The following is a 10,886-nucleotide window of genomic DNA, read 5'->3' on the forward strand; positions in this document are numbered from 1 at the left end:
TTTAATACAAAAGGCCCAATGCCGACTTAAGTACAAGAGGACTGACAGTCTAACTTTCTATGATTTGAACCGCTCCTGTGAGTCCAGTTTTAGATTCTGATGCTTCACTTCTGGTTCACTGTATCCCTTGGACCTTCTTATTGATGATGAAACACAGAAATTGCATCCGAATTTAATACAAAAGGCACAATGCCAAATAAAGTACAAGAGGACTGATACTCTAATTTTCGATGATTTGAACCTCTCCTGTGAGTCCAGTATTAGATTCCGATGCTTCACTTCAGGTTTACTGTATACCTTGGACCTTCTTATTGACGATGAAACACAGAAATTGCATCCGAATTTAATACAAAAGGCACAATGCCGACATAATTACAAGAGGACTAACTCTCTAACTTTCTATGATATGAACCTCTTACGTGAGTAGAGATTTAGATTCCGATGCTTCACTTCAGGTTTAGAGTATACCTTGGACCGTCTTATTAACGATGAAGCACAGAAATTGCATACGAATTTAATACAAAAGGCACAATGCCGACTTAAGTACAAGAGGACTGACACTCTATCATTCTACGATTTGAACCTCTGCTGTGAGTCCAGTTTTAGATTCCAATGCTTAACATCAGGTTTACTGTACCCTTGTACCTTCTTACTGATGATGAAACACAGAAATTGCATCCGAATTTAATACAAAATGCACAATGCCGACTTAAGTACAAGAGGACTGACACTAAATTTCTATGATTTTAATCACCTGTGAGTACAGTCTTAAGTTCCGATGCTTCACTTCAGGTTTACTGTATCCCTTGGACCTTTTCATTGATGATGAAACACAGAAATTGCATCCGAATTCAATACAAAAGGCACAATGCCAAATTAAGTACAAGAGAACTGACACTCTAATTTTCGATGATTTGAACCTCTCCAGTGAGTCCAGTTTTAGATTCCGATGCTTCCCTTCAGGTTAACTGTATCCCTTGGACCTTCTTATTGACGATGAAACACAGAATTTCCATCCGAATTTAATACAAAATGCACAATGCTGACTTAAGTACAAGAGGACTGACACTCTAACTTTCTATGATTTGAACCTCTCCTGTGAGTCCAGTTTTAGATTCCGATGCTTCACTTCAGGTTTACTATATCCCTTGGACCTTCTTATTGATGATGAAACACAGAAATTGCATCCGAATTTAATACAAAAGGCACAATGCCAAATAAAGTACAAGAGGACTGACACTCTAATTTTCGATGATTTGAACCTCTCCTGTGAGTCCAGTATTAGATTCCGATGCTTCACTTCAGGTTTACTGTATCCCTTGGACATTCTTAAAGATAATGAAACACAGAAATTGCATCCGAATTTAATACAAAATGCACAATGCCGACTTAAGTACAAGAGGACTGACACTCTATCATTCTGTGATTTGAACCTCTGCTGTGAGTCCAGTTTTAGATTCCAATGCTTCACTTCAGGTTTACTCTATCCCTTGAACCTTCTTGTTGTTGATGAAACACAGAATTTGCATCCGAATTTAATACAAAAGGCAAAATGCCGACTTTAGTACAAGAGGACTGACACTCTATCATTCTGTGATTTGAACCTCTGCTGTGAGTCCAGTTTTAGATTCCAATGCTTCACTTCAGGTTTACTGTATCCCTTGGAACATCTTATTGATGATGAAACACAGAAATTGCATCCGAATTTAATACAAAAGGCACAATGCCGACTTAAGTACAAGAGGACTGACACTCTAACTTACTATGATTGGTACCACACCTGTGAGTCCAGTTTTAGATTCCGATGCTTCACTTCAGGTTTACTGTATCGCTTGGACCATCTCATTGATGATGAAACACAGAAATTGCATTCGAATTTAATACAAAAGGCACAATGCCGACTTAAGTACAAGAGGACTGACACTTTAATTTTCTATGATTTGAGCCTATCCTGTGAGTCCAGTTTTAGATTCCGATGCTTCACTTCAGGTTTACTGAATCCCTTGGACCTTCTTATTGATGATGAAACACAGAAATTGCATCCGAATTTAATACAAAAGGCACAATGCCAAATTAAGTACAAGAGGACTGACATTCTAAATTTCTATGATTTGAAACTCACCTGTGAGTCCAGTCTTAAGTTCCGATGCTTCACTTCAGGTTTACGGTATCCCTTGGAACTTCTCATTGATGATGAAACACAGAAATTGCATCCGAATTTAATACAAAAGACATAACGCCGGCTTAAGTGCAAGAGGACTGATACTCTAACTTTCTATGATTTGAACCTCTCCTGTGAGTCCAGTTTTAGATTCCGATGTTTCACTTCAGGTTTACTGTATCCCTTGGACATTCTTAATGATAATGAAACACAGAAATTGCATCCGAAATTAATGCAAACCGCACAATGCCGACTTAAGTACAAGAGGACTGACAGTCTAACATTCTATGATTTGAACCTCTCCTGTGAGTCCAGTTTTAGATTCCGATGCTTCACTTCTGGTTTACTGAATCCCTTGGACCTTCTTATTGATGATGAAACACAGAAATTGCATCCGAATTTAATACAAAAGGCACAATGCCGACTTAAGTACAAGAGGACTGACAGTCTAACTTTCTATGATTTGAACCTCTCCTGTGAGTCCAGTTTTAGATTCTGATGCTTCACTTATGGTTCACTGTATGCCTTGGACCTTCTTATTGATGATGAAACACAGAAATTGCATCCGAATTTAATACAAAAGGCACATTGCCAAATAAAGTACAAGAGGACTGATACTCTAATTTTCGATGATTTGAACCTCTCCTGTGAGTCCAGTATTAGATTCCGATGCTTCACTTCAGGTTTACTGTGTACCTTGGACCTTCTTATTGACGATGAAACACAGAAATTGCATCCGAATTTAATACAAAAGGCACAATGCCGACATAAGTACAAGAGGACTAACTCTCTAACTTTCTATGATATGAACCTCTCATGTGAGTAGAGTTTTAGATTCCGATGCTTCACTTCAGGTTTAGAGTATACCTTGGACCGTCTTATTGACGATGAAGCACAGAAATTGCATACGAATTTAATACCAAAGGCACAATGCCGACTTAAGTACAAGAGGACTGACACCCTATCATCCTACGATTTGAACCTCTGCTGTGAGTCCAGTTTTAGATTCCAATGCTTAACATCAGGTTTACTGTATCCCTTGTACCTTCTTACTGATGATGAAACACAGAAATTGCATCCGAATTTAATACAAAATGCACAATGCCGACTTAAGTACAAGAGGACTGACACTAAATTTCTATGATTTGAATCACCTGTGAGTCCAGTCTTAAGTTCCGATGCTTCACTTCAGGTTTACTGTATCCCTTGGACCTTTTCATTGATGATGAAACACAGAAATTGCATCCGAATTCAATACAAAAGGCACAATGCCAAATTAAGTACAAGAAAACTGACACTTTAATTTTCGATGATTTGAACCTCTCCTGTGAGTCAAGTTTTAGATTCCGATGCTTCACTTCAGGTTTACTGTATCCCTTGGACATTCTTAATGGTAATGAAACACAGAAATTGCATCCGAATTTAATACAAAAGGCACAACGCCGACTTAAATACAAGAGGACTGACACTCTAACATTCTATGATTTGAACCTCTCCAGTGAGTCCAGTTTTAGATTCCGATGCTTCCCTTCAGGTTAACTGTATCCCTTGGACCTTCTTATTGACGATGAAACACAGAATTTCCATCCGAATTTAATACAAAATGCACAATGCTGACTTAAGTACAAGAGGACTGACACTCTAACTTTCTATGATTTGAACCTCTCCTGTGAGTCCAGTTTTAGATTCCAATGCTTCACTTCAGGTTTACTGTATCCCTTGGACCTTCTTATTGATGATGAAACACAGAAATTGCATCCGAATTTAATACAAAGGGCACAATGCCAAATAAAGTACAAGAGGACTGACACTCTAATTTTCGATGATTTGAACCTCTCCTGTGAGTCCAGTATTAGATTCCGATGCTTCACTTCAGGTTTACTGTATCCCTTGGACATTCTTAAAGATAATGAAACACAGAAATTGCATCCGAATTTAATACAAAATGCACAATGCCGACTTAAGTACAAGAGGACTGACACTCTGTCATTCTGTGATTTGAACCTCTGCTGTGAGTCCAGTTTTAGATTCCAATGCTTCACTTCAGGTTTACTCTATCCCTTGAACCATCTTGTTGTTGATGAAACACAGAATTTGCATCCGAATTTAATACAAAAGGCACAATGCCGACTTTAGTACAAGAGGACTGACACTCTAACTTTCTATGATTTGAACCTCTCCTGTGAGTCCAGTTTTAGATTCCGATGCTTCACTTCTGGTTTACAGTATCCCTTGCACCTTATAATTGATGATGAAACACAGAAATTGCATCCGAATTTAATACAAAAGCACAATGCCGACTTAAGTACAAGAGGACTGACACACTAACTTTCTATGATTTGAACCTCTCCTGTGAGTCCAGTTTTAGATTCCGATGCTTCACTTCAGGATTACTGTATACGTTGGACCTTCTTATTGGCGATTATGCACAGAAATTGCATTCGAATTTAATACAAAAGGCACAATGCCGACTTAAGTTATAGAGGACAGACACTCTAACATTCTATGATTGGAACCTCTCCTGTGAGTCCAGTTTTAGATTCCGATGCTTCACTTCTGGTTTACTGTATCCCTTGGACCTACTTATTGATGATGAAACACAGAAATTGCATCCGAATTTAATACAAAAGGCACAATGCCAAATTAAGTACAAGAGGACTGACACTCTAATTTTCTATGATTTGAACCTCTCCTGTGAGTCCAGTTTTAGGTTCCGATGCTTCACTTCTGGTTTACAGTATCCCTTGCACCTTATAATTGATGATGAAACACAGAAATTGCATCCGAATTTAATACAAAAGCACAATGCCGACTTAAGTACAAGAGGACTGACACACTAACTTTCTATGATTTGAACCTCTCCTGTGAGTCCAGTTTTAGATTCCGATGCTTCACTTCAGGATTACTGTATACGTTGGACCTTCTTATTGGCGATTATGCACAGAAATTGCATTCGAATTTAATACAAAAGGCACAATGCCGACTTAAGTTATAGAGGACTGACACTCTAACATTCTATGATTGGAACCTCTCCTGTGAGTCCAGTTTTAGATTCCGATGCTTCACTTCTGGTTTACTGTATCCCTTGGACCTACTTATTGATGATGAAACACAGAAATTGCATCCGAATTTAATACAAAAGGCACAATGCCAAATTAAGTACAAGAGGACTGACACTCTAATTTTCTATGATTTGAACCTCTCATGTGAGTCCAGTTTTACATTCCGATGCTTCACTTCAGGTTTACTGTATCCCTTGGACATTCTTAATGATAATGAAACACAGATATTGCATCCGAATTTAATACAAAAGGCCCAATGCCGACTTAAGTACAAGAGGACTGACAGTCTAACATTCTATGATTTGAACCTCTCCTGTGAGTCCAGTTTTAGATTCCTATGCTTCACTTCTGGTTTTCTGTATCCCTTCGACCTTCTTATTGATGATGAAACACAGATATTGCATCCGAATTTAATATAAAAGGCACAATGCCAAATAAAGTACAAGAGGACTAACACTCTAATTTTCGATGATTTGCACCTCTCCTGTGAGTCCAGAATTAGATTCCGATGCTTCACTTCAGGTTTTTAGTATCCCTTGGACATTCTTAATGATAATGAAACACAGAAATTACATCCGAATTTAATACAAAAGGCACAATCCCGACTTAAATACAAGAGGACGGACACTCTAACTTTCTATGATTTGAACCTCTCATGTGAGTAGAGTTTTAGATTCCGATTCTTCACTTCAGGTTTAGAGTATACCTTGGACCGTCTTATTGACGATGAAGCACAGAAATTGCATCCGAATTTAATACAAAAGGCACAATGCTGACTTAAGTACAAGAGGACTGACTTTCTATCATTCTACGATTTGAACCTCTGCTGTGAGTCTAGTTTTAGATTCCAATGCTTAACATCAGGTTTACTGTATCCCTTGTACCTTCTTACTGATGATGAAACACAGAAATTGCATCCGAAATTAACACAAACGGCACAATGCCGACTTACGTACAAGAGGACTGACATTCTAAATTTCTATGATTTGAACCTGACCTGTGAGTCCAGTCTTAAGTTCCGATGCTTCACTTCAGGTTTGCGGTATCCCTTGGAACTTCTCATTGATGATGAAACACAGAAATTGCATCCGAATTTAATACAAAAGGCACAATGCCGGCTTAAGTGCAAGAGGACTGATACTCTAACTTTCTATGATTTGAACCTCTCCTGTGAGTCCAGTTTTAGATTCCGATGTTTCTCTTCAGGTTTACTGTATCCCTTGGACATTCTTAATGATAATGAAACACAGAAATTGCATCCGAAATTAATACAAACCGCACAATGCCGACTTATATACAAGAGGACAGACAGTCTAACATTCTATGATTTGAACCTCTCCTGTGAGTCCAGTTTTAGATTCCGATGCTTCACTTCTGGTTTACTGAATCCCTTGGACCTTCTTATTGATGATGAAACACAGAAATTGCATCCGAATTTAATACAAAAGACACAATGCCAAATTAAGTACAAGAGGACTGACACTCTAGTTTTCGATGATTTGAACCTCTCCTGTGAGTCCAGTTTTAGATTCCGATGCTTCACTTCAGGTTTACTGTATCCCTTGGACATTCTTAATGATAATGAAACACAGATATTGCATCCGAATTTAATACAAGAGGCCCAATGCCGACTTAAGTACAAGAGGACTGACAGTCTAACTTTCTATGATTTGAACCTCTCCTGTGAGTCCAGATTTAGATTCTGATGCTTCACTTCTGGTTCACTGTATCCCTTGGACCTTCTTATTGATGATGAAACACAGAAATTGCATCCGAATTTAATACAAAAGGCACAATGCCAAATAAAGTACAAGAGGACTGATACTCTAATTTTCGATGATTTGAACCTCTCCTGTGAGTCCAGTATTTGATTCCGATGCTTCACTTCAGGTTTACTGTATACCTTGGACCTTCTTATTGACGATGAAACACAGAAATTGCATCCGAATTTAATACAAAAGGCACAATGCCGACATAAGTACAAGAGGACTAACTGTCTAACTTTCTATGATATGAACCTCTCATGTGAGTAGAGTTTTAGATTCCGATGCTTCACTTCAGGTTTAGAGTATACCTTGGACCGTCTTATTGACGATGAAGCCCAGAAATTGCATACGAATTTTATACAAATCACAATGCCGACTTAAGTACAAGAGGACTGACACTCTATCATTCTACGATTTGAACCTCTGCTGTGAGTCCAGTTTTAGATTCCAATGCTTAACATCAGGTTTACTGTATCCCTTGTACCTTCTTACTGATGATGAAACACAGAAATTGCATCCGAATTTAATACAAAATGCACAATGCCGACTTAAGTACAAGAGGACTGACACTAAATTTCTATGATTTGAATCACCTGTGAGTCCAGTCTTAAGTTCCGATGCTTCACTTCAGGTTTACTGTATCCCTTGGACCTTTTCATTGATGATGAAACACAGAAATTGCATCCGAATTCAATACAAAAGGCACAATGCAAAATTAAGTACAAGAGGACTGACACTCTAATTTTCGATGATTTGAACCTCTCCTGTGAGTCCAGTTTTAAATTCCGATGCTTCACTTCAGGTTTACTGTATCCCTTGGACATTCTTAATGATAATGAGACACAGAAATTGCATCCGAATTTAGTACAAAAGGCCCAATGCCGACTTAAGTACAAGAGGACTGACAGTCTAACATTCTATGATTTGAACCTCTCCTGTGAGTCCAGTTTTAGATTCCGATGCTTCACTTCAGGTTTACTGTATCCCTTGGACTTTTTTTTTGACGATGAAACACAGAAATTGCATCCGAATTTAATACAAAAGGCACAATGCCGACTTAAGTACAAGGGGACTGACACTCTAACATTCTATGATTTGAACCTCTCCTGTGAGTAGAGTTTTAGATTCCGATGCTTCACTTCAGGTTTAGAGTATACCTTGGACCGTGTTATAGACGATGAAGCACAGAAATTGCATCCGAATTTAATACAAAAGGCACAATGCCGACTTAAGTACAAGAGGACTGACACTCTATCATTCTACGATTTGAATATCTGCTGTGAGTCCAGTTTTAGATTCCAATGCTAAACATCAGGTTTACTGTCTCCCTTGTACCTTCTTATTGATGATGAAACACAGAAATTGCATCCGAATTTAGTACAAAAGGCACAATGCCCAATTAAGTACAAGAGGACTGACACTCTAAATTTTTATGATTTGAACCTCACCTGTGAGTCCAGTCTTAAGTTCCGATGCTTCACTTCAGGTTTACTGTATCCCTTGGACCTTCTCATTGATGATGAAACACAGAAATTGCATCCGAAGTAATACAAAAGAAACAATGCCGGCTTAAGTGCAAGAGGACTGATACTCTAACTTTCTATGATTTGAACCTCTCCTGTGAGTCCAGTTTTAGATTCCGATGTTTCACTTCAGGTTTACTGTATCCCTTGGACCTTCATATTGATGAAGAAACACAGAATTTTTATCCCAATTTAATACAAAATGCACAATGTCGACTTAAGTACAAGAGGACTGACTCTCTAACTTTCTATAATTTGAACCTCTCCTGTGAGTATAGTTTTACATTCCGATGCTTCAGTTCAGGTTTACTGTATCCCTTGGACTTTCTTATTGACGATGAAACACAGAAATTGCATCCGAATTTAATACAAAAGGCACAATGCCGACATAAGTACAAGAGGACTGACACTCTAACTTTCTATCATTTGAACCTCTCCTGTGAGTCCAGTTTTAGATTCCGATGCTTCACTTCTGGTTTACTGTATCCCTTGGACCTTCTTATTGATGATGAAACACAGAAATTGCATCCGAATTTAATACAAAAGGCACATTGCCAAATTAAGTACAAGAGGACTGACACTCTAATTTTCTATAATTTGAACCTCTCCTGTGAGTCCAGTTTTAGATTCTGAAGCTTCACTTCAGGTATACTGTATCCCTTGGACATTCTTAATGATAATGAATTACAGAAATTGCATCCGAATTTAATACAAAAGGCACAATGCCGACTTAAGTACAAGAGGACTGACAGTCTAACATTCTGTGAATTGAACCTCTCCTGTGAGTCCAGTTTTAGATTCCGATGCTTCACTTCTGGTTTACTGTATTCCTTGGACCTTCTTATTGATGATGAAACACAGAAATTGCATCCGAATTCAATACAAAAGGCACAATGCCAAATTAAGTACAAGAGGACTGACACTCTAATTTTCGATGATTTGAACCTCTCCTGTGAGTCCAGTTATAGATTCCGATGATTCACTTCAGGTTTACTGTATCCCTTGGACATTCTTAATGATAATGAAACACAGAAATTGCATCCGAATTTAATACAAAAGGCACAATGCCGACTTAAAAACAAGAGGACTGACACTCTAACTTTCTATGATTTGAACCTCTCCAGTGAGTCCAGTTTTAGATTCCGATGCTTCCCTTCAGGTTAACTGTATCCCTTGGACCTTCTTATTGACGATGAAACACACAATTTCCATCCGATTTTAATACAAAATGCACAATGCCGACTTAAGTACAAGAGGACTGACACTCTAACTTTCTATGATTTGAACCTCTCCTGTGAGTCCAGTTTTAGATTCCGATGCTTCACTTCAGGTTTACTGTATCCCTTGGACCTTCTTTTTGACGATGAAACACAGAAATTGTATCCGAATTTAATACAAAAGGCACAATGCCGACATAAGTTCAAGAGGACTGACACTCTAACTTTCCATGATTTGAACCTCTCCTGTGAGTAGAGTTTTAGTTTCCGATGCTTCACATCAGGTTTAGAGTATACCTTGGACCGTCTTATTGACGATGAAGAACAGAAATTGCATCCGAATTTAATACAAAAGGCACAATGCCGACTTAAGTACAAGAGGACTGACACTCTATCATTCTACGATTTGAATCTCTGCTGCGAGTCCAGTTTTAGATTCCAATGCTAAACATCAGGTTTACTGTATCCCTTGTACCTTCTTATTGATGATGAAACACAGAAATTGCATCCGAATTGAATACAAAAGGCACAATGCCCACTTAAGTACAAGAGGACTGACACTCTAAATTTCTATGATTTGAACCTCACCTGTGAGTCCAGTCTTAAGTTCCGATTCTTCACTTCAGGTTTACTGTATCCCTAAGACCTTCTCATTGATGATGAAACACAGAATTTCCATCCGAATTTAATACAACATGCACAATGCCGACTAAAGTACAAGAGGACTGACTCTCTAACTTTCTATGATTTGAAACTCTCCTGTGAGTATAGTTTTAGATTCCGATGCTTCACTTCAGGTTTACTGTATCCCTTGGACCATCTTATTGACGATGAAACAGAGAAATTGCATACGAATTTAACACATAGGCACAATGCCGACTGAAGAACAAGAGGTCTGACACTCTAACTTTCTATGATTTGAACCTCTCCTGTGAGTTAATTTTAGATTCCGATGCTTCACTTCAGGTTTACTGTATCCCTTCGACCTTCTTATTGACGATGAAACACAGAAATTGCATCCGAATTTAATACAAAAGCCGCAATGATGACTTAAGTACAAGAGGACAGACACACTAACTTTTTATGGTTTGAACCTCATCTGTGAGTCCAGTTTTAGATTCCGATGCTTCACTTCAGGTTTACTGTATCGCTTGGAC

This window comes from Schistocerca americana, unplaced genomic scaffold, assembly GCF_021461395.2.
Source record: "Schistocerca americana isolate TAMUIC-IGC-003095 unplaced genomic scaffold, iqSchAmer2.1 HiC_scaffold_16, whole genome shotgun sequence".
Taxonomy (NCBI): Eukaryota; Metazoa; Arthropoda; class Insecta; order Orthoptera; family Acrididae; genus Schistocerca; species Schistocerca americana.